At 42.8% G+C, this 24,177-nt stretch overlaps 1 protein-coding gene across 5 annotated transcripts in view; it reads right to left on the reverse strand.

The window, feature by feature from the left end:
• Nucleotides 1–17,711, reverse strand: part of atp2b4 (ATPase plasma membrane Ca2+ transporting 4) — a 92,533-nt gene extending 74,822 nt beyond the window's left edge. For 3 of the 5 annotated variants that reach the window (XR_011189683.1, XM_015342720.2, XM_015342719.2), the window contains exon 1: nt 16,500–17,709. The gene's annotated coding sequence lies outside the window, so the exon portion shown is untranslated. Of the gene's footprint in view, nt 1–16,499 lie in introns of all 5 variants that reach the window. The other 2 variants (XM_069190368.1, XM_015342721.2) reach the window with 1 other exon arrangement.
• Nucleotides 17,712–24,177: the final 6,466 nt, after the last annotated feature.

Consider the following 24,177-nt stretch of genomic DNA (forward strand, 5'->3'; position numbering starts at 1 on the left):
TACCATAGATTAATGGCATGTTAGTAATGAAACACTACTCCTTAAATGCCTGAACCACACTTCTAAATCTAACAGTAGTGTTAACTGCAAAAAATAAATAGGTTTGTTTTTAATACTTTAGAAGTGTATTAACAATTGGTTTACTACCCATTTATAAAAAGTGTAATGTTGCAACCTCTAACCCGATAATACTGTAGGATATTTTGGGTTTTGAACCACACCATCCTTAGGATCAGAAAGTGTCCTGGAAGAAAAATGCTCTTAAGTCTTGAAAACAAGAAATAAGAAAAGAATGTGACTCATTACATGACGAATGGAAGTTAGATGCCATAATATTACAAGGGATTAGATCCAAAACTGGAGAATCATCTCACTTCTAGAGAGCACCATCGGACATACAGCACAGCTACGCACTGAGAAAGTGCCACAGTTAATTCTCTCTCTGTTTAACCTTACAGCTCCTCTACCTCACCTAAATTATTTTAACAGCCTTTGGGAAGCATGTTGTATTACCCTGATAAATGACAATGATATGGCAAGCTCTTTGAGAATGACAGAACGCCCCCGCTCTGCTAATTACTATAGTTTTGGTCTTTAGTGTTATCAGCTTGCGAGTTGCGCATTAATATCGAAGAACAAGAGCCAGATTTGATATTGTCTCTTAATTATAATCACTCAAAGCACTGTGGCGATCGGAGCTGTGGTGCCATTGTTCCTTGGAACGTTGAACATGGGAAGAGTAATGCAGAACAGGAGGAAATCTGACATCGGGGCCCAGTTCTAGTTACAAAAGCAAGAGGAGGGAGTGCAAGTGAGACAAAACTAACCATACAAAACGGAAAAACTGCAACAGCTACAAGTCACCTCTTAATTTGCCACCGCTTCCAAAAATTATATCTTGATGCAAACTATCACAAAAAGGAAACCTGGCACCTATTGAGCACTGCAACAAATGTGAAAATGTTACAAAAGTAGATCTATTGGGCTTTCACAACTTAGAACTAAGCCTACTGTATATTTACTCAGATTTGGTTTGTGATACTCCAGATGCTTTTCTCCAAGTCAAATGGGCAGAAAGATTGCGGGGGGCTGTTTAAATAAAAAACAGTTCCCATTAGCATTAGCAGCAAACCTACAGTAGCTGTAAGACTCACTCAACATTTTCCAGTACATTTCTACAGTGTCAAGTTTACAGAACATGTCCCCTTGTTTTCAACTCTTGATGGGATATGCCAGTTTAGCTGGAATATTTCTTTCAGCTGGAGATAAAATTCCAAAGCAGCACAGCACACACAATTCATTCTTGAACTTTTAATCAAAAAGATGGTGCAAATAAGTTTCAATGCCGAGTCAGAAGAGATTTTTTTATATCAAAATCACCACTTTGAGAAGGTACATCTACTACTCTCCATGATGTAGTCATACCAATGGCATGTGCACAGTGCAACATATTTGGCCAGCCCGAGTGCAGCGAAATGGTACAGAACATAAATAAGCTCTAAAACGAAGGAGTCAACCCACAAGTAAGTGATCTAAGCCATAGTCAACAAAATACACCAACCCTACCATGTATGGAGTTGGCATGTGTGATTGTACAGTAAGTAACCATTCTTCTCAATTACTTTAAACTGGCACACAACTGCACCATGCTTCAGCTGCCACTGCTCTTTGCCATTCCTACAGTATTAGCATTAAATCAAAGAGCCAGCTACATATTATTATTATTATTAATAATAATAATTAATATCCTTAAACTTATATAGCACTTTTGTGGACACTCCACCCAAAGCACTTCACAGGTAATAGGGACTCCCCTCCACCGCCACTAATGTGCAGCCCCTCCCCAAGGATAGGGCAATGGCTCAGTTTGTCCTCACGTGACCAAGCAGTCCACTTTCTGCATGTCGCATGCCCACCTGCATCAGCCCCCTCACCACACCACACCAATCTGCTCAATGCAGATCATTAAGTCTCTTTCATTATGTGACTCACATCTTCTCGCTGGGCATGGTCTGCTTGTGATAGCACAGTAGGGAAATGTGAAAGCATCTAGTATGGACGGGTATCTAGTTCATCACAGGTCACAGATTTTCCTATTTGTCTTTGACTTGCACTGCTGAGTTAAGGGTTATTCCATGACCAAGTGTCACACTTGGGGGAAAAAATCACTACCTCAGATTCCAAGGAGACTTGCTGGGTGACTTTTCCTTAGTTTTTTTTCTGATTTCAGGAACTCCAGATTACAGACTGCAGGTTCACTGAACCACTATATTGAGAATTAGACTGGGATGTAGTCTGGGGGGTTTTAGTAGACGCGCTGACATTCAAATTGCACAGGATGCGTTTCAGCTAAAAATGTGGTTCACTGGTAATTGCGTGGTCAATTAAATTATGAACTAAAAATTGTGTTCATGACCTAAAAGGAAAGAACAAAAGTCCTGTTATTTGGCACTTGAAACCTCAACAATCTCCCCAAAATTGCTCTAGACCGATAATATACACATTGAATCAAGACTTAATCAGATTAAAGATGAGCAAAGGACAATTTTCTTTACACTTTTGGAAGGAATTAATTTCTAAGATTTTTGATAACATTCTCAGCAAATTCAAGGGTAGTGTCACTGCAGATAGACAAGGTCATGTTGCAAACTTCACAGAATAAATTAACAGATGCAACTCTGCCAAAGATGAACAGCAACTCATCAGATATTCTTCACAGATTTGGAACTGTTGAGCTAACTGTGCTGCAATGTGATAACTTTTTAATTATTGGAAATTCATTTACAGCAGGCAATCTGTTTTATTAATTGAAAATGATGCTACGTTTCTCTAATTTGTCACAGAAGGACTGTGATCACACAATGCTTCTGTAAGCATTCTACTGGCACCCCCATGTCACATAACACTCAACTAACGCAAACGTACCTTTACATAAATGTTCCGTAAATTAAACATCACATTTTTATGTAAATATTTTTAAAGAAAAGCATATAAATTAATTTAACCTAGCTCTTCCGTACATTTCTACTCTTCATTCATTTTATTTTTATTTCTTCAGAGAAATCATGAATGATTTTTTTTTAATGGTGGAACACTGTGTATTCATTATATTATAACATTTGCTCATAAGATTAGTATTGCATAGAAAAAGATAGAAGTGTATTACCATCTAGATACAGAATAGTAAAGGTCGCCTGGCTCAAGAGTGAAACCAGACTTGGGTAAATAATGGAATTCCAGAACTCTTGCTCAAGCCGAGGACTGTCTGCAATTCTCGCATGCACACAGTCAGCGCCAGTTTTCTTATATCACTCTGTTTACATCCACAGCTCAACCAGCCAGCCCAGTGCTACTTTCACAGGGCAGATCCAATTGGTCCTCTCGGGCCGATGCCGGGCCAGCATGAGACTGGAAAATGCAGAGAACTTATACCCGGAGGTCATAATGCTGTGGCCCCAGTTTAATACACCTTGTATGGGAATGAATGAATTTTTCTTCTTAGTTTTCAGACTAAGTGAGATATGTCTCACTTTAATGTCGGCACAGAGAGAAATAGGCAGCAAGAAAGGAACAACGATCAACCAGGATTGGAGAAACACTTGGAAGGTACTGGCAGACAAATTTCTTTGAAAATAAGCCAAAAAATAAGCAAAGTGTTGTGTATGAAACCCCCAAAATCGTCTCAAAATTGAGTCTCCACAGCAAGACCTCAAAAGCACTGATTATTAAGGAACTAGTGTTGTATCCTCACCCAGTAGATCAGAAGTCCAGAGTGAACCATGATCTAATGAGACTAAAAAAAACAAAGCTCAGGGAGGCCAGGTTCCAGATCCCATCGACACTGTGTGCCTAGACGTAGGGCCACACCCACCTGCAACAGAGACATGAGGTCTGAACTCTTTTCACTCTGGGCCTAATTGTACCACTGAAAGCCATAATGAAGGAAGAAACAACAAGAAAAACACACGCGGACCCATCTTTGTGAGCATCACAGTAACAAAGTAAACACAAGAGCTAATTACAAGAAGCTTTTAGCATGGCCTAAAATAGAGCCACAAAACCGCTGCCATTAGCGCACCCAGAGACTCAGGAGACTGTCAAACCGTAATGAGAGTCACAAGCTACATGCAGACAATACAGGGATTTGAATCATGGACTCCCATTCCTGATGGGAGCCATCAGGAATCATTCCCACACGTAGTCCTATATATCTTTAATGTAGATAAAGAGGCTACCGATACCCCCAAAAAAGCCACAAGACTGTAGGGAGCGAGCTGCCATCTCTTCAGCTCTGCCAGAACAGCACTGTATATAAACAATCACTCACTCTGCTGCCACGACAGCTTCCCAAAGCAGCACCGACTCATTTTATGACCAGAAAGATCTGGGCAACCTTGAACAAAAGCTCATTCTTAGACCAGCGTTGCCTCCTGGACTGACCCCCTCACGTGTTCTCCCATTTCCAAAGGCCTGCTTTCAATGAACTTGCTTGTCTGCCCTGCTCGAGTAGGACTGAATGTGTGTGCACGCAAGCGCATTTGTGTACGTGAGCGCAATAAGGGGGAAAAACACATTTTATTGAAGTGAAATGAACAGTAAAATGCATCTTAATGACACACAACAATGTTAGCATCAAAGGGCCCAGGTTTGGCTCTCATGATGGGCATTCCCATCAGGCAAAAGCAATAAAAGCACGAATGAGTACAATGTGAACTTTACAAACAGAAAAAGGACTTCACAAAACCCAGGGACAAAGACATGGGATCCCCTCTGGTCAGCAGCACAAAGCGGAATCCTGATCTCCACAGCTCAGATCCTGCTCCTAACTGGCTTGGATAAGGACACTGGGCTTGTGAAGTAGAACAGTTGTCCCTTAGCACCACAACTGCTGGACCGCATTTCATCCCAGAACAGCGATGGATAGCGATCTGCCACATCATGGCTGAATTGAGAACAAAGCTATTCAACAGAATCCTTATCTTGTATCTGTTTCGACAGGACCATGGTTTACCGCTGCTGTAAGAAAGAAAATTCTCCTGGCTGCTCCACACATATCCAGGCGTTTGGCCGCCTCCTGTGTTCTTTTAACAATGTGCTCACCACACCCACTTCCTGGGCTACACAGCTTTTAAAATAATGCAGTTTTTTTTTCTGTCACGCTGGATTCACAAACAATATAATCTTCCTCCAGTGTGCTGTTCCTTGCTACTTGTACAAGACAACTACAAAATATACAGTTTAATAATAGTGCCTTAGACAAGCCCCTGGGAAAGATGTACATCACTTCTTTCACCTTTCCTCCAATCTATAACAAGAATAACATTTCTTTTTTCACATAGAACAGGAGGTCAGATTCTTGCACACTTAGAAGGGAGTGAGTTACTTGTGTGTAGTGCTGTAGCAGCCCAGGAAACTGCCCAACACTTGTTGTAACAGATTCTTAATCACACAAACCTGACCATTGGTCGAGGTGCAGAGCTGCCTGGACATGTGGCAGGCAAAGAATGTGCCAATGGACAAGCAGATAACATTCAGGCATTCTGTAGGCCTTTTCAGCTTCTCTACACACAGCAGGTCCTCCCAGAAGGCCACACTCTCCCTGCCTGAGAGAGAAGGGCAGCAAAGGCATTTCAGCTAAGAGTTTCCCTCTTGGCCTACCGCCCAGTGACTAAATTAGAACCGTGCATTCACCAGGCACCTCGGAGACACAAACAACATCCACCAACTGCGAGAACGAAAGAACACAAGCACAGAAAAACAGGAAAGAATGATCCAGAGCACACATACAAAAGAAAGTATACTCCATTCAACAGCAAGTTCCAAAACTGGGTCTATTTTTTCTCCCACTCCAAGATTGAATCACGACACATACTGTATGGCAAGCTTGGGTTTTTCATCTCTCTGAAAGGAAGATCACTCTGATGCAAAAGGGACAAAACAGGGGCTTAAAAAAAGAGCTATGCCTCTCCCAAGGTGTCTATAATATCCTGCTCTTCATGGTAAACAAAGACCACACGCCTTGAGCTATTGAATTTTTAAGAGCTGGAATGCTGAGGCATGAGAAGGAAAAGGAACAAACCAAGAGTCCCTGTGCATCTGAATCACTGCCTTCTGATCCTGCGTGAAGGCTGACTAACACTCGACAAGCACACACCACATCTTCATATTGTGACATGTTGAAGTCTCTGGACTCTTGAACACCTCAGTGCTCTTTAATGACGGCACTTCTGTAGCTTAAATACTTAAAACAAAAGAGGAGACACACAGCATGTAGCAGCACAGCACCAAAGATCAGAAGACAGCAAAAAACAGCAGTGATCAAAACTGCATTGAATACTCTTTTCATTCAGCTTGTGCTTAATTAGCAAACATTCTAATACTGGCAATGTAAAGCACTGATGGGTTTCTAAAGCACCACCTAAAATAAACCTGGCAAACCTCCTGTAGCAATAACCAGGGCTGCTGCCCCCATATCCTTACTGCAGGCACCAGCAAACACCAACAAGGTCTCCCTTGTTCAACAATCTCAGAGCTTTGCCAAATACAGAACAGGGGGAAAAAAATCACTGGAAAAGAGGAAAAGAGCAATGATATGGTCTCCCACTTGAGAGTAACAGAGTGCACAGAAATATTCTAAAATGACAGTTTAGAGTTATCATTCACCCAATCTTCATCGTGCAAGCGTTGGTACTTCACCCAAGGATCTTGCTTCTGTAGTAGGGCTTTGAGAAACAAAGATCAGGTCACTTTTTGGGATTTTTCAGTTCTGCAGTATCATACTAGAATCCCCCCCCCCAATCTGTTTTCAGACACTAAGAAGATTTGATTGTTGACTGATGCTCAGTCTGAACACCTGCATCTCTTCACCTAATCTGTTCCCTTGGTCATCCCTTCTCCAAGTAAATGTACCTGATGAATGTGACCTGCAGAATTGAAAAATGCAACTTGGATTGCCATTTTGGAAACTGGAGATTATATTCAGGCAATCTTAATTACTTTCGCAAGGTGTAAATCCTGCAAACAAAATGCCAGCTCCAAGATAATGGGATTTTTAATTAAATGTTGGAGATATCTAATGGATCGTCTCTCCCACTGGGAAAATAATCCACTTCACTCTACATTTACCTGGCCCCACACTTACCAAATAAAGTCTTTTATCTGCTAGTTATACCTGCCACAGCTATCTGCTTACTCTTTCCTGGGAGTTTTTCCACTGCAGCTCTGTAATGAAGACCATATTGATGGTGGCACATTTATCCACCAAAGAAAAAAAAAAGAGCACAACACTTGTGCCACATTCGAAAGCGAATTTTAAATCGCTACAGCCTGACATTTCAAAGAGAAATGTGCTCTCACCACACTGCCATTAACCACTAATTACTTCATTGAAGTGTTCAATTAAGCATTAGCGTAATGGAAAAATACAAAATTCACAGTACACAGATTTTGTTAGAAATTAAATCAATGTACAAGGAAACTGAAAATAATATGTACAATTGGATCAGCCTTGACTGACTGTGTTGAGCTATTTTTTTCCCTTGATCGTCCACACCTTATTTTGTGACCACACCTTAACACTGTTTTAACGAGCTGAGAACCTTCGGGCCTTTAAGCTTTTTTAAATCACAACAGGTAAGACCTCTAAATTCAGAGGTGGTATATTTTTAAATCTCACACGACTGACCCGGAAGCACAGCCCCATCCACTGCTCTGCCACCTGTACGGCCCTTCCAGCCTAGTCCTGGACTGGCGCCCTGATAAAGTCCACAGGTCTGCCTCTGCACACCTGCACACTCACAAGGCCTCTGCTCCCATGACCGGCCACACAAACACCCTTCAGGAACTCTGCAAGGGCCTTAACTGCTACAGTTTTTAAACAGAAAGGTGCTGACTGACAAATGTTTCAACCATGGAAATCAGAAGCCTACCGCACAGCAGTTACAGCTCTTGCTTCCAGTGTTACTGCTCAAGTCGAAGGCTCAGCATCAGGCACTGAATGATGCATCTCATTCCTCCGTGGCCAACATGGAGGCCCGTTAATGCAGCCCTTTCTTTACCAGTTATTCATAAAAGGGTCTGCATTTCTGAATAGAAAAACAATCAATAATCAATCCTGTCAAGTTTTTCAAGTATCTGTGGCATGAGGATCAAAATGGGGTTATGCAACACCTGTGGGTTTCTTTGTGTCTACAGGGGTTCAAAGGTGCAAGCTGACAAATTTCAGAAGCAAACTCCTGCAGGTCAATCTGAGCAGCTGCTTTGCTCAGTTTACTTAGCTGGCTAACTGAAGCAGCAAGGATGTCTCAGCTGAAAAAGAAATAGAGGCAGCTTAAAATTGTTGCTTTTCCAAGGTGTTGCTTTGAACGAGACAAGTTTCCCTTTTGCATTCCCATAATGATGAGTTTCACTCTTTAATCCGTTTATTTACAGCGAAAGACCTGGCAGCCAAGCAGAGGTCCTGCCAAGCACCATAAATCTCAAGAAGCTTTTTGTATAATGTATTAATAGAGCAGCAACCTCACAAATGCATCTGCAGACTGTCAGATCTCTAGGTAGGTTCAGCAGGTTCCCTTTGCTAGTTGTTTATAGAATCGGGTGCTGTCACAGGCAGTGCTGGCACTGGACAAGTCTCCGCAACCACAGCTTCCGTCTCTCTGCGGGGATCTGTATCTGGAAACACACCAGAATCCACCACAGGGAGCACTTCTCTTTGAACACAATCACTTATGGGCAGATGGAACAAATCGTATTACAGGCAATGATTCACCCCTCGAAAATCTGTAATTGGTGGAGTGGGTCAAACTTACTGCAATGCAAGGTTTTAGCTGTTCATGCAAACTTTAAAAGCCTGGGACCGCCCAATCCAGCACAACACAATCCATTCTCCACTATCCTTCTCTGTTTTTTACAACACCTTTCCATGCCTGGATAATGAGCTTGTAATGTTCGTTGTTTTCCAGGATGCCAGGAAACCCTGCTAAGCACCGCCCGCTGTTCCCTGAATGCCCAACTCCTGTCTGCAGAAGGCGCTGGCATGATGGAAATATAAGAGTCACACCAGAATAAAAAAAAAAAAAGGACAGTCTCTTGGCACTCAGTTGTTGCTTTTCACCGCTCACTACACACAGGGGCAAAAAAGTAAACATAAAAAGAGATTTATAAGAGAAGATTATCTACTCTCTGCGAGAGCCTTGCAACTCTCCAGAGGGCTATTTTACGTAGATGTTTCTGGTTTTCAGAGTCCTTTCTTTTCCTGTCACTTCTCTTGTATCATTTTTTAATGCATCACCACCCGACCCCTCAACCTTCTATGCCAAATTTGCAGCACAGCTCTTACAGTGTCACAACACACACAAGTCTGCTGAATTCCGATTACATTCAGAGCCGTGCAGTGGGCTACAAGCAGCTCCATGCATTTCCCCAAGAGACGCACCCATCCCTCTGCAGCAACAAGCTCAGAGAAATCTGGACTCAATACACAGCTGTCCTGATCACAACAGGGGTCTATTGCAGAGAAGAGACGACAAGACTAGCAATTCTGCCACATTACAATGAGATCATTAGAGAACAGTGCATTTCAGAGAGCGAAACAAAATGGCATAATGAAACTCCAGTGCCACACATACGTGCACACAAAAGCATTTTACTTTCCAGCTAAATGGTCAAGCGCCTCTGTTCTGGAGAGGCCACAGGTCTTATCTCTTTCAGCAGTGCTGTGGATCTGGCGAGAGAACCGCTGTTCACATTTTCAAGCTACACAGTCCTCAGCCAAGCACGCATTAAATGTTAATTTATTCATCTATTTATTTGATAAGCAGTTGTCTCCCAGTGCAGAGCACCGCCTGCATTCACTGATCACAATGAGCACAACAATGCAAGGAAGCTCATTGGCATGCTATTGATTTTCTCACTCAATTAGTATAAGTAACAGCCACTGCTCGCCATGACTTTACTTACGTAGCTTAATGCCAATATCTAAACCATATTGGCAGTTTGCTAAATTCTTGCTTTCCTAAGTGCCAATCTAAAATCCACTTAGGCTTCTTTTCACTTTGCTACTTATGCTGATCTCTAAAGAAAGTGGTAACTGAAATGTTTGTCCTACCATCAGAACCACGACTGGAAAAATTGCCCAGTCTTTCAAAACCCCCAACTTCTTGACAATGAAACAGACATTTGCTTAGTAGAGAACCCTGGGTTCACCACTCAGTCTTAAATAATTCATCAAAATTAATCGCAAAATACGTTAATTTCGCACTTAACTCTGTGAATGACTTTTTAAAGTAAGGAAATAATTTTCGGTGGTTTATTCACAATCCAGCTCACACTGTGAGCGGATGTGGCTGCTCAGGCCGAATGCAGAATCTGAAATTCTAGAATAAAAGGGTTTGCGACTGTGGTTTAAAGATCAACCCTGACTTTAAAAAAGGGAGGGGTGCAGTTCATGTCCCAGGACCCTCACTAATTCAAATTTCCATAAAGCATGGGGCTATCGCATACATACAGCTGTTGATCATTTTTGCATTGGCGTTACTGCCACCCACATAGGATGACAGCTTTGTGCATGCAAGGCACACTTGCACAGGGAGTCCAAGAAGTGACCTCATGTGGGAACACAATCCAAACATGACACTGCTCCACCACGGAATCTCATTCCCTCATCCCAGCTTTAGCTGCATCTATCCAGCTGAGCCGAGGAGTGCCTCTTAACTGGAGGCAACGCGTGCTTCGCTAACCAAACACAGCTTGCTCTGCACAGGAATAAAAGGATCCTCCCTATAGCACTAAAAAAGGGAATGGTTTCGATTTTCTGGGAAAACAAAATCCTGCCCCAACACACTACCAACAAAACAGGCAAGGCAAGACTTGGAAAATATACCGGGCTACCTCCATGCCAAACGGCCTCTTCCGCCCCCCAGATAAATACACAAGTTCATTCGATAAAAGGCTTAACTATAAAGAATACACTCTTCAAACTGTCAGTACTCAAATAGGTAAACTATACAGCATAACCCATTATTGTACAGGGATGACTCCTTAATCCTCCACACTAGCAGAACCTCATATAAAAAGGGGTCTCTACTCTGGAATGAGTCCAGAAAACCGCAACACGATACATTCATGGGCTCGAAAGAATATCTCCTTTGACAGAAATTATTTTTAGTGAACAGAGAAAGCTACAAGCGGACCTCGTTCAAGTATTCACAACTTACAAAGAAACTGACAAAGGGGCAACACATTAGACTTCTTTGAAAACAGTGAAACTTAAACTACGGGACACAGAGGGACACTAAGGTGGAGTGCATTTAAAAAAATCGAGAACAGGAGGCAATTTTTTTTTTAGAAAGAGTTTAGAACAAGCTGCCAGCCCTGTTGACAAAGCGGGTGCCCCGGCTTCTTTCAAGAAAGGGCTGGATGGGAGCAAACCAGCAACAAAACAAGCCTGACGGGCCAAATCCATTACACAAGAGGCCACTTTCCTTCTTTATGTTCTCTGCTGACCCACAAAAAAAAGTTAACAAAACAAACACTTCACATTCTGCCTACATGAGAGTCAGGAATAAAGCACTGGTTCACATAAACGGTTAGGGAAACCCCCCTCTTTTTTTAAATTGCACATTATTGAGCTGCCTAAAATTGTATGTAACCCTGCATAATTTGGTTGAGACAAATCGAACAGAAACCTCAAAGCACTTTTGACCACTCTCAGCTCCGGAACAAGCAGTGAAAACAATCTCAGTCTTTAAAACAATAATTCCACACCTGCTTGCACACCGATACATAAGGGGGAGTACAGAGATGACCTTGAGCCAGCCAGACTCCAGTAAAAGAAAGCAGAAACATTTTGCATCGGACAAAGACCAGGCACATTAGACTGACCATTTTTAAAATCACGTGGCTGTGCATGAAGAGTTATGTAATTGATTGGCTTGTCAATCTCTAGAATTTATTCCTGGCAAAATATAATACCACTGAACAGACAACCAGACAGATATTAAATACATGCAAATAAATAAGCACAGAACAAGAGGAAGACATTGAACCGCTCTGCCCATTTGGTAGTTAGTAACTGAGGCAAAGACCTCGCCAACCTGTTTCTAGAAGTAGCCAGTGTATCGGCTCCAATAACACGACCAGGTCGTCTGTCCCATCCTCCCGGGATAATGGAGTGCCTCCCTGTTCTCAGCTTTGAATGCACTACCATGTAGTTTCCAATTGCATCCTGTGGTTCAAATTTCACCAGTGCTTTCATTTACAAAAACGACAAATGAACGATTTCGTGGTCATTCAAAAAGCTCAATCCTGAACTGTGGGCACACAATGCAGAACGACACCAATTTAAAAAAAAACACTGAAGAGAAAGTGTGACATTTTTCTGAAATATGTCATATTACAAAGTGAGCACGGTGGTAATTTTACAATTCCTGGGGCCATAACCCACAGATGGATCCTACGAGAGGGGTCATCCACTTTAACCCTCTGGCTGTGTTTCCGAGGCGAATTTGGAACTTTTACCATATACCGCGATTCTTGACTCAAGTCCGTGGCTGTGAAAAAACATCCCCCTTTCGGTGCTGAATCTACTGTTCTTTAGGAGTTTCAAAATGCCTGCCTTAATCCTCCCACCATGCCATTCTTGACATTAAAATATTTTTTACCCCTCTTCCCAAACAATGAGGGGGCCTCACAATGTGAAATGGCCTGGGCCTCATCTGAGGTCTCCCATCAGGCATTGGCGATTTCTGCAAACAGCTGAACCTGTGCTGCAACACTGCAGCTCCACAAGTACCGCCTTCCCATCCCCGTCTCGGCCCATTCACCTGCACTCTAAACAGGAGGGAGGTGACAGACTTCGCTCTTCTAGTTCTGCGGTTTCCCAGAGGATTTTCGCTGCTTAAATGGGGCGTCTGAAGGCAAGACAACGCAAGACAAAAGGCCTCGACTCCACAGTGGTGTAGTCACAGCCGTTGCAGGGCACCTGGTGGTGCGGGCTTGTACTCCACCCACAGCTGCACTAACTCTGCAGCCTCTCCTTCCAACCCATCTGCCCCTAAGGGCATCGGGCTTCCTTGGAAACTGGGAGTACGGAACAAGTACACAGGGCATCAATTTGGAAGAAAAAAAATCAAAAAACATTTTAATATGCATCTGTAAAACTCCAAATCCTAATTTAGAAATCGTGGACGAATTATGCACCATTATTCATTATGAGCTTGATGTACACTGAAATGTCAACAAGGCCATCTGACTGGTGAAGGCTCGCCATCACTATGTCTTAAAACGTTTGAAATATCTAACTGAATATTAAGATGGGTGAATTGGTAAATGAAAAATATTTAACGAGCATTACAGCAGGTAGCATACGTGCTTGAAAAGCAATGAATGTCAGTGACTCACGCCAGAAATCCCCACATACCCACCAAAAAAAAAATCCCTTCTTCAGAATTCTGTACCCTCACAAAATAATCATTTTCTTACGTCGCATTAAAATTAGAACTGGTCAATATCAATTGCGAGAATGGCGTTGAGCTCGATCAGCAAAGCTTTAGAAAAAAAGATGAGGATTTCACATTCCCGGAGATGATCACATAGGTATTGCAAGACTGCAACTACCGAACCCGAGAATTCAGCACCGTTCAAGTTTGCTTTTCATAACCGGACACTGAGCTAAGGCGAGAACCGAAAATAGCACAATGTTTTCAAGACGTACAGTAGGCCTGCGTGTAAAGGCAATAATAGGCCTTACTGTCTAGAACAGTCTGCTGTTTGACTGATGGCGCAACTCCGGTGTTCTCCTGTTTGCTTAGTAGGAACATTTGCAGTTTAAGGTATCGTTAAATAGGCGTTTTTTTTTTCAAAAGTTGTTCAAGTAGGTAGCTGCGTCAGCATGCATAGGCTGCAAAGGAACAGGTAACGGGTTTATTCCATGCTAAAAAAAAACCTCACACCTGAAGAAGGCTCCAAAGCCGAAACGTTGCGTTTCCTCTCTTTTCTTTTCAGCGTGGAATAAACCCGTTACCTGTTCATTGTTTTTTTTTTTAAAGGTCAGGCGTTCACCTTTTTCTTCGCAGTCAAAGACACGTTCGAAGCCCGCAAACGCGGCAGGGGCCGGGACCACAGAACGTGCGCGAGCTTGAGCCAACCACCAGATCCATGACCTCAGCGCTCGGGGACACTTGGAGCCCTGTCGCACCGTGGTCTCTCAAGGCGGAGAGTTAGTATTCTCCTTCTGGGCGTCGAAAAGCACAAACAGCTTTCGTTATCCTTCCTGCTGTTCGGCTTTCCAACTCCACCCATTAACAAATTGGTATGTCACAATACCAATTTAAACTGAATTAACACTGTATGCTTTCATACAAGACTAGATTAGAAAAAAATACCTCGGCCCCTTACAGACGTTCTCGTGTGGTAGGTGGTTTTATTTTTGTTTAAAACACGCTTCCCATTTCAAGTAAGGTTCATCTGTCACTTATGAGGCAATCTGTATCGAAATCACATTAATAAGTAACGTCACTTTCTTGTACTGCATAAACGTATCAACGGTGCTGTCAGCTCGTCATTGCTCCAGTTACTCGTTAAAAACACAATGTCTTAAAGTAACTTGACTGATCCCAGTTTAAGAACTGTCCCGTACAACAAGCGAGGTGTCACAACGGACAAGAGATCGGAGATTCAAGACTTACACTTTTGAATAGCTTATCCTGGAACTAAGGCTGTCGGAAATGTTATTCTCGGAATCGTGAAGACAGCGTCTTGACAATTTATTAGGCGCGACTGTGCGGGACACAAGCTGCCAGCCCTGTAGCTTATAAGGGTACCATGTCTAGCGCCGTTCTCCCGTTATGCGCCTGCAATCGAGACAACAGCACCGGCTTTGCTGGTAGTGTTATTCAAAGTGTCTTAACCGATTAGCAATCACCATTTAAGACTGTCTCTGTGTGCGTGCGCTTGCACGATATTCCAGAAAACCCTGCACACGGCCCCGGCGCCATTCAAAACTTATTTTCTCCCCAAATCAGAGCTGCAGTATCGCCTATTGATCCCCCCATCACCTGTGATTATGATGAGTCTTTTCATGAACTCCCCTGAGGTAATTTAAAAACTGCGTGTGCTGATGTCTAGCCAAAGACGTTTTGCTATTAGTCTTCTTCGGATCATATAAAACCCGCTTAATGGCGGTGCAGTTCTTGTATTACAGCCATTTTAACAGACAAGTTTTAAAACAAATTGCTGTGGTTTAAAAAAAAAAAAGCACAGTCACCTCTAAATAGCGATGCAGCCCTCTGTTAATTTGTTACGGAACAATACCGGCCCTCGTTTAATTCATGTACTTCTGAATCAAAAACGTGTACTTCTCCATCAAAAACGAACACCTTGGCTGATTCCGAAACTGTACAATTTATCAAGAGGAGAGCAAGGAGGAAACCGCTGAAAACGCTTTGTAGTTTGTTGTCTACATATGGTCTAATTAATGGAGACATCTGATTTTAGACTCCCCAGCAAACTAATTCCACCGTCTGATACTTTATACGTTTAATCTGCCGAACGACAAACCCAGGTCCCAGAGGTGAAGAAATCCTGCCGCGCGCTGTAGGGCAACTTCTGGAACTGGTGACCACGATGCGGAACGGGACAGTCCGGCGCTTGTCCGTCTGGAAGAAATCAATACCCTCTACAGCAAGTAAACGAGTCTGATCCCGCGACACCCCGCTCTGCAGCTCTGTACCGACACTTCTAGCGGTAAAGGACAGTCGTTCTCCCCCCCGTTTTATTTCGACGTCTCGAACGCTTTCTGCACAACGCCTACCACTGCGCTGCTCTCCCTTCAGGGTATTGTAGATGGATCAAAAGAGCATTCCAAAAGCATGGTCAACTCATATGACAAAGCCGTAAGGTTCATTATTTTCAGGAAAAAAAAACATGTATCGGCCTCACTCATCAGCAAGTACTTCTTTTTTTCCTCCAAAGCAGTTTCCACCGCCAGACCACGAGCGACGGCATGAGAATCCCATCTTTTTACTCCCATCGCTCCCATTAAAACAAGTCATACAACATATGGGTACATGGTACATAGGTAATGACTGGCGGAACATCTAAACAGGCTTCCTGATGATATAACTAAGAAGCCGAACCTCCCCTTTGGGGCGCCGAAAAATATTCATGTACAGTCAATAGCGCATTATCGTATTTCTTGTAGCCCAAGCCTAACACAACCCAACACCCTTAACAGTAATAGTTTTCATGTCCCCAACCTCTCCAAATCGATAACAAGACCTAATAAATCACAGTCCCTCCAGTCACCCTCCCCACCCCTCCTCCCGTCACCTCCGCTCGCTCGTAGTGGACTGCAATGCCTTCGTTTTACTTAAGCACAGTAACCGATTCGACCAGGGCAACAGCAGGTTAAAAACCAGGCGAGCAGAATGCCCGCACAGACACACACACACCTGTGGAAAATACAGCGTAACTAAGAGCGAGAAAAAACGACCGAGACCAACCTCACTCTTCACTTGATAGACGAAGCTTCAGGCTCTATCAAACACGACGGCAGACGTGTAGAAAAAAAACCTCTTTTCTTCCTTTCACCTCTTCTGTATATTTATATGCGTTTAATCCAAGCTTCCGCCTGTGGCGGTGGAGGTAACGCGAGAGAGGATTCCCCCTTTCAGTCCGTTTTCGTCTTTCTGAATAGGGCTCAGAAACTCTGGCACAAGATAGCCGGTATTCTAGCACACTACCGTGGAAGAAGAGAAAACGCGAACAACCAAATCTCAGTCAAGCAAGATCTTCCTTAAGGGAAGACCGGTAATACCTGCAGAAAATGCCGTTTCTGATTTTTCTTGGCAAAGACGACGCTAAGCGTGTTTTCTTCTTTGGAGATTCACCTACAATTCGTTTGCTTGTAGCTGTTGCGTTTATGCCCCAAACCGAGAATGTGACATTCCTCAAAAATCGCCGGGATCAATACTTTCCGTGCGATTAATTAATTGCAAGATTCTATACGGTTAAAAAATCGTCCCTTGTTTTCGCAGCCGCGTCCGAGTAAAGCAGTTAATGAATCGGTATAAACAACAGGTTTGGACAAAGTCGGCTTTCTGGTTTGGGGGGAAAAGAAAGATAAGAATCCAGAACAAAATTCCGAAAAAAAATACTTTGGCGTTGAAAAACAAGCAGCTTGATTTTTTGTTTGGTTGAAATACAGTAGTTTTTTTTTTTTACTATTATAGAATAATTGTTTTTAAAGCGAAGAAAAACACATCTAGCGATGCACCAAAAACAACAATATCGCACAGGTTAGAAAACAAACATGAACACTAATATCTGTAGCGACTGCAGTCTCTATTCGCAACCCACATGTATATGGAAAATAAAATTCCTTTCGCCTCCAAAGAAGAGGAAATTATTACGGCAGAGGGATATCCGCTGGCTTTAGTTTCTTCTGGATTCCCGTCCTGCCCGGGATATCAGAGCAAGACCGGCTGTCCCCGTTTCGGTTTGTTTGCCTGACTCGGGTGCCGTCGCCGGGGGTCGGGTTCTCGCCTGGCGCACTGTGACAAGCTGGAGCCGCCGCGGTGAAAGTGAGCGGACAGTCGCAGACTCACTCCGGACTGCAGAACAATGGCAGCGCGCAACTCAACCCACCGACTGCTGCGGCTGGAAAGAGAGAGAGAGCGACCGAGCTGGCCGGGGAACAGCCGAGAGGAGGGAGGGACTGCTTTGGGATTAGTCATTTAAGGTGGATCTGCGAGAAACGTTCGGCCGGTGGGCGACGGGTTGCGTTTTTAAGGCACCGCCTTCCGAACTAATCCATGAAGACGAAAACGTGTTTAGTGCGAGTTAGTTGGGTATACGGAAGTGTTATTTCCACCCGGCATTTTGCTCCCCACGAAAAAAATAAAACTTCCGCCAACTATTTTAGACTGTCCCTGGCTCATTCCCAATTGATTGCTAATCGAGTCAGGAGAAAATATTTCCATGCATACATCAGTACGCGGCGCCCTGTACAAGGAGTTAAAAGTAATTGGGGTTATTAACAGCTAAACCGTACTAAAAGAACACTGATAAGTTTAAGGTGGATCTGATTACAATATTCATTGTGTATTTTAAACTTGCAGTTTGTTCAACAACAGTACTAAGGCAGTCCTGCACTTATAGTGACGTTTGAAGATATAATATTTTGGCAACCACAGCGGATACTCCGGTAGCTAAATAAGAAAGGCACCAATTAACCCTATATGAGACAGAATGGACTTTAGCTTTAATCAGTGGATTGTTTTCCATTGATCGTTTCAGGACAGAACTTTCGCACCACCTGACAAGGGGCGCGGCGCTGGAGCGAGGAGTCTCATTCCACTCTGAAAGGCCCGGAGAACGGAGACAATTGTTGATCTTTCCTCTCTTAACAGCAACATTTATTGAACAGAACGTTTTTAAAAGACAAGTTCAAAAACTGACAACACTATATTCCATTAAATAATAATAATAATAATAATAATAATAATAATAATAATAATAATAATACAACACAGAGTGCATTCTACATCATTCAAGATAAACACATTTACAAATGAGTGATTTGCATGCCAGAGTACAGTGAACCATACTGTACACACACAAACATCTTAAAAGTTCTGGAGTCAATACTTCACAATAAAGCAACTTAATAGTATTGTTTATGTCAAATGACCAACAATACAGCTAATTAAATACTTCAAATTAAGGGTGTAGTGGTGAATGGGGTGTTAACCCCAGTGTCCTGACTAAGTTTCCTCCTGGCCTTTACCAGTCATGGCCTCCTTATAATCCCCACCTATAAATTGGCTTCATCAGTCTGTTCTATGGCTGCTGTTGCATCAGGCACGTGGGTGCTACACCTTGGTGGTAAATGAAGTGCTAAAGCATAAAAGTGTTTTGAGTGGTGTTTCCAGAAAAGCGCTGCATAACTGTAAGGATATTGTAGTTCTTATTATTACTGATTTAAAATAATTTGCCAATTTTATCACTAGGACTCCATGTCCATCGTATCTCTTAGATCTTGGCGTGATCATAAGAACACGTTTCTGCACCAGGAGTATTTACAGGGGTGCCACCGCTTGCCATGGGGGTGTGTTCCAATGACGCCCTGCGCTGTACCTCTCATGTGCGTTTCTTAGCTCTCCTGGCGGGTGGGTCAAAAACAACACAGGTTCCATCCCGTCTGGATGGAGATGCAGTGCTCTGCCAGATGTTGTCACAACACCTGAAGCATTGAGAGCCACTGTGATAATCGTGCAACCGCAGGCACAGCTTGAACACATTCAACCAGCCGTGCCAGCAGTGTCACCTCCCCTCTGGAAGCAAGTGTAATTTGCCAATAAGAATAAGAATTCCTTACACTTATATAGTGTTTTTCTGGACATCTCATCTACAGTACATCTCCTCAGGACTGTGCCTTTTAACAGTATAATGTCCCCATCACTTTACTGAGGCATTAGGGCCCACACAGACCACAGGTGAGCACCCCCCTCTTGCCCCACTAACACCTCTGGGCAGAGTGGTGGCTCTGTGGCTAAGGATCTGCACTTGTGGCTGGAAGGCTGCCGGTTCAAATCCTGTGGCCGGCAGAGGAATCCTACTCCCTTGGGCCCCTGAGCAAGGCCCTCAACCCCAGCTCTAGGGGTGCTGTAAAAATGGCTGACTCTGTGCTCTGACCCCAAGCTTCTCTCCCTGTCTGTGCTCTGACCAGGCTCACTGCGGAGCTTCAGTAGGTTGCCAGGTGATACAGCTGCTGGCTGCTTTCTATGTCTAGGACTGAGATACAAATGCCAAGGCCACACACACATTTTGAAAAACGTTTTTGTTAAAACTATTTTAAACCTTAGATACAGATAGAATAACCAAGTGCTCGTGTTGAGGAGGGAAGCCAAAACGAGCTGCAGGGCTTTTAGTACATTAAACCATTTTCTAAAGTGCTTCATTTCTTTCCGGTTTCATAGGTTTCATAGCGGTCAGTGACACCTGTTCTGATGTTGGGACAGTTTTCCCAGAGAAGCACTGAACCTCGAATGTGCCTCAGCGCTGCGGTAACACTGGTGTCAGGATCACTGTGCTTTCCACGTTATTTCTGGCCTTTCGACTACACCTGCACCTGTCAGTTTCAGACTAACCTCTGGCCACGCTCCGCTCTCAGCCTCGCGCTCAGAGAAGTTGCTAATGAGATACACAATGTGAACCAAAGTTCAGTTCATCATTTCCTTCTTTTCTTCTGCCTGAGCCAGCAGAGATTTAAACCTTAAACACCCATCCCTTTCTGCAGTAGGAATCTATTCAAGAAATTTATATATCACTCATGAAAGGAATTTCACCATTCTGACATATTGTACTCCTAAATGCAGAGTAAGAAGATGGAGTTTTTGTTTTCTGTAAGAAGTCCCTTAAAGACTTCTAAAACTACTTTCACAATTGTTTGGTATCCTTCGGTCTAGGTGCTCTCTCTTAGTTCCATTAAATAAAACAACTTTTTTTTATTATATTACATATAACCAAAACACAACAAAGTATGACTTTTATACAACAAGCATTATCAATCTTGAATTAAAGCATTCACAGCCACTATGCACAGCACTGATAGAAATCTTTGAAGACAATATGCAGTAATTAGGCAGTCCTACTTAGAATTACTTAGAATCTGTCCTCTGTTTTTTGGATTTCAGTGCTTTTATGCTGCTGTTGGTTTTAAAATAAACAAACATTTTGCAATGAATCCTTGGTGATAAAAGCTGTTATAGCACCTGTCTGTTGGCGCAAGTATAGTTTTCTGTATTTATAAGGGAGAAGATGAAAAATATGTAAACCACTACTACTACAAACACAACTATTAAAACCAATGCTATTACTAATAATGATAGATCCTATGATTCATCCTCTGTGCAGTGAACAGTAGCTTCTGCAGCTTGTGTTGCATTTCCAGTCATTGTTTTATCTTGTATTGTTATATTAACCAACGTGGTTTAATTCACACAGCTCTATGTCACATATTTTTGCACTGTTGTTTTTTCAGTCCATTATGCTGATTGCAGCCTTGAGTTAACGTGCCAGCTAAATCAATTATAAGGGAAAAATAAAAGCTGCACTACATCAAGATATACTCTGCTGTCCTCTGTGTCCCGGTTTTAAGACTGGAGTCTGGGAACACAAGGGCAGAGGACATTTTTTACATCGTGTTAGAGCTACATGTTACAGCAGACTTAGTTCAGAACTAGTGGGAGTATTATAGATATCAGTATTACACAATACCCAAGACTGTCTCTCATAGTTGCACAGACATTGTTGTTATTAGTCCTTATTAGCTTGGAGACTGAAACCATTCCCCTAAAGGCATAAATGACAAAGTCACGCTTTTAAAGCATCAGACATGGATACATATCTCTTCAGGTGGCGAAAAGGTTAGATTTATTTTATGTCTGTTATTCTCTGCATGTTGTATAGGCATGTGGAGGAAAACAGTTTGTTTATATCTCAAACAAGTGTTGTTATGGCAACAGCAGGCAGAGGTTGCATCAAGTAAAAGGACAAGCAGACCTGATGGGCAAGAATGCGACCTGCCCTCGAGGTCAGGCTGCTCTCTTCTTAAGGTGGCCGACTGGGAGCTGAGCCTGCCTGTCACAGCGAGGGTGCGAGAGGGGGAGAGATAGAGAGAACAAGAGGAGGAAGAGGGACAGAGTGGCAGCGACAACACTGAATGTTTCAATATTCATTTAGCAATTAGATTTTCTTTTAAAAAGAGACAAGTTGAGGCTCCAAATAAAATGCACAGGCTCAATGTGAGGGAAATGCACTCTTCTGAAGTAGAAACTGTCCATGCTGAAGAAAATAATATAATAAAAAAAGAACATAAACTGTGTATAGGATTCCCATTTAAAATGTAATAATTCCACACAGACCTAAGCTACCGAGAAGAGCTTTTGACAAAGGTATATTTTTGAAATAGGTAGGACAGCTGCTTTAAGGTAAGCAAGGAAAATCACGTTAAGGGCAGGACCTCACTAAGAGGCTGGGGAAGATAGCTTCCTAGCTGGACAGTGTGCATGCAGCTCATCTACTGTAGAAGCCTGTGGGTGTGCTGATGTGCTCAGTCACTCTTTTCCATAGGCTGTCTCCGCAGAGGTGCAGAGCAGGGTGTGAGCATGTGCAGTGGGCTCAGCTCGCATGCCTGGACCTGTCACAGGGATGACCCTGGACGCCTGGTGTGTCAGGTGTGCTCATTAACAGCACAGCCTCCCGATTCCCTCACGTGGCCTCCCAGTCTCAGCAGACCCAGGAAAACACACCTCTCTCCCTCTGTCCGTCGCCAGCTCCCAGCAGAGAAAGCAAGCCCTACTATTTCTCGTCAAGACTACTAACAGGAACATTTTGAACTACAAACCAGTGATGGAGGTGGTAGGCTTCCGCTTTTCAAGGTTATTTTTGTAATCAATCAGAGCTTTTCTACCACAATAAAACTTTATCTGGTACGATGCTTCAATGCATTATTATTTCCTGCGAGGACATGCAAGTGTTCAGCTAACAAAGGGGCAGTTTGCTTTCCTTTCTTCCATTAAATACAGAATAAAGCATATCTGACATCAACATACAGACACAGATTGCCATTTGGATATTATTTTGGAAAAAACAAGGTGAATACTTTTGTATTTCTAGTTTTACACACTCGGTGTTGTGGGTAGCATCAGCTGAAGTGAAGAATCTGCCTTTGGAACAAGTTCCCTGTTTCTGTTTCGCAATTATATCTCAAAGCACTGCCATTGCACCCGAGCAGCTGTATCACTTCCACAATTTATGCTTTTTTTCCAGTTACATAATGTAACAGAGTAGTCATCTCTCATGTGTTATGGGCGTGTGTGTATGTCAGAGGCTGTAGTCATGGCTACCTTTACATGCAGTGTAAATCACTGGTTGGACTCAGGACTCACATGACACAGGAATATGAGTATGAACAATCATATTGCGAACAACGGTCTTCAAAATATGCACAATGAGGTTACCATAATAAAGAAAAACCATCCACTCATTTATTGGATTTAAATGTATTATATCAACAACTATGGAAGCTCTGAAATCCTTGAAAGAAGACAATAAGAAATTAATAATTTTCTGTGAATTCAATTACCCCTAATGTAAAGTGATATGAAAAATTCATCATGCTATAAGGTTTCTTTTAATCTAAGAAATGTCTTTCTAATATTTTAAGGAGCACTTTGGACTCAATATTGGCTTGGCATAGGCTGGGTAGCATTTACTTTTGAGATATCATCTGCCAGTCTTCTGGCTTAGAGCCGCATGTCCAAATGCAGATCAATAAATTAGAAGCACAGACTGCACCCTTCTGCCTCGGAAAGGAAGGAAATTTTCACTGCGCGGTTCAAAAGCAATAATGATAACTTGGTGCTGAACTGTAGGAAAAACTTCATCTGAATGAAGGCCGCTCCTAAAGCAATGAGGGTGGACAACTAAGACTCAAGGAGAACTCAGTGAAGCTCTTTGTTGTGCTTTTCCAATATCCATTATATTTCTATTTTATCCAGAAATCAAACACAGAAAAACAGCTTTAGAGGAAAAATCCTAGTGCTCTATCAATAGAGCTCGTCCACACAGCCAGAAAATGTCAAATAAAACAGAATGTCTTGCTGAAAAAAGAAAAACCGGGGGTGGGGTGGATTTTGAAGTGAAAAGCTAACATCGTTAATCAAGAAGCATAGCCTTTGAATTCCAATTTCAGAGGGATGGGAACAGCTTTTACAACATTAAAGTTGTTTGCTTTTCCATAAACATCATGTACGGTGCTGTGGACTGCTTAAAGAGGAGCGCCGACTGGTCGTACCCCTGAGAAGGGTCAACGTCAGCCAAAGAACACAAAAACCGAAGAGTCTGTTGATCTGGCCCATGTGTTTTCACTTGTTTTCCCTACTGTAGTGGTCTTTGCGTGTGAGAGCAGGAGTGAATGCCAGTCCAGCAGAAGGAGAGAAGTGTGAGGGGCTCCTCCCTGATTTAGTGAATGTTAAGGAAACACGAGGCCACACTGCACATAACTTGTAAAACAGCCCCACCACATATCACATTAGCCTCTCTCTGAGGTAGGGTCCAACAGCAACTGTGTGGTTCAAGGCATTCATTAAGGGAAAAACAGAAAGGAACATTCTT

Source organism: Lepisosteus oculatus, chromosome 5 (assembly GCF_040954835.1).
Source record: "Lepisosteus oculatus isolate fLepOcu1 chromosome 5, fLepOcu1.hap2, whole genome shotgun sequence".
Lineage (NCBI taxonomy): Eukaryota > Metazoa > Chordata > Actinopteri > Semionotiformes > Lepisosteidae > Lepisosteus > Lepisosteus oculatus.